Genomic DNA, 1,375 nt, shown 5'->3' on the forward strand with positions numbered 1-1,375 from the left:
TGTTACTAAATCACTCCTCATTCACAGAGCAATGAATTTGTCTTGCTGATTGGCCTATCGATATTTCCATAAGTTTTGGCCAATACCTAGTTTAGATCTGTTTAAAAGCATAGAAATTGATGCTGCTTATTTGGTCCTTGTACAACTTTATAAAACCACATGGACTTTGCTACATTGTGATACTTTTGTCATTTTTTTTAAACCAAAAAAAATCTTCACACAATGATATGATTAAAAATTTAAAAGAGTGTACTTTAAAATGCCTATCTTGTAAATGCAGCAGCCCCAACAGTGAGCACTTCAAAGGCTATATCTGGATAATGTTTAACAGAAATATTGCAGCCTCAACAATTCCTAAGTGCAGTAAAGAATTCCAATAGTTAAGCATTTAAGAATAATGCATTGCATGACGTTTCTTTCATGCTGTGAGAATGACAGAACAGCAATATTGAGGAATGATTTCTGAATGGCAGGTCAGAGGAGTCGGAGTTGGTGTGCAACAACATTGTTACCTTTTTTTAATGTTCATGTTAGCATTGGGGTATAGAACAGTTTCCTGTTCGGGCACCCAGTATCAGCATCACTTCCAGGTCAGGTATAGCTCAACTAGATACAGAATAAAGGTCCCGCTACACTACCCCAACAGTACCCCTAGCATTGCACTTATTCCATTTCCCACAACAAGCGGCCTGTCTGAATGATATCTTTTTTTTTAATGTTTTATTCATTGCCAATCTTTCCAATTCTTTGTCAGATCACAAACGCCAGAGGTCACCTTGCACACATCAAGGATCACCCTGCGCCAATGCTCTTAGCCAAAAGGCCTAGAGCCCAAGCACCGTTCCTGGAAGTACTGCAATACCAGGTTCGTGCCATGGAGGTGGATGGGTCAGGCCCCCCACACACTTCCGTGGAGGTGGATGGGTCAAGCCACCCCACCCACCTCCTATTTCCAAAAAGCATAGGAGAATCACCTTCCTGATCCAGGGAGAACCACGTTGGGGGTCATGGTTACTCCCCTGTCAGGTCAGTTACGCATGATCTTAGCCAAAAGGCCGAGAAGCGATGAATCATGATATCTTTTTTTTAAAATTTTTCATTGCCAATCTTTCCAATTCTTTGTCAAATCACAAACGCCAGAGGTCACCTTGCACACATCAAGGATCACTCTGCGCCAATGCTCTTAGCCAAAAGGCCTAGAGCCACTGCACCGTTCCTGGAAATACTGCAATACCAGGTTCGTGCCATGGAGGTGGATGGGTCAGGCCCCCCACACACCTCCGTGGAGGTGGATGGGTCAAGCCATCCCACCCACCTCCTATTTCCAAAAAAGCAAGCATATACCTTCCTGATCCAGGGAGAACCACCTTGTCAG

General features: G+C 43.3%; 1 pseudogene; it reads right to left on the bottom strand.

The window, feature by feature from the left end:
- Positions 1 to 828: 828 nt before the first annotated feature.
- Positions 829 to 1,067, bottom strand: LOC139269956 (U2 spliceosomal RNA; annotated as a pseudogene).
- Positions 1,068 to 1,375: the final 308 nt, after the last annotated feature.

The sequence above is a fragment of the Pristiophorus japonicus genome, chromosome 8, assembly GCF_044704955.1.
Source record: "Pristiophorus japonicus isolate sPriJap1 chromosome 8, sPriJap1.hap1, whole genome shotgun sequence".
Taxonomy (NCBI): Eukaryota; Metazoa; Chordata; class Chondrichthyes; family Pristiophoridae; genus Pristiophorus; species Pristiophorus japonicus.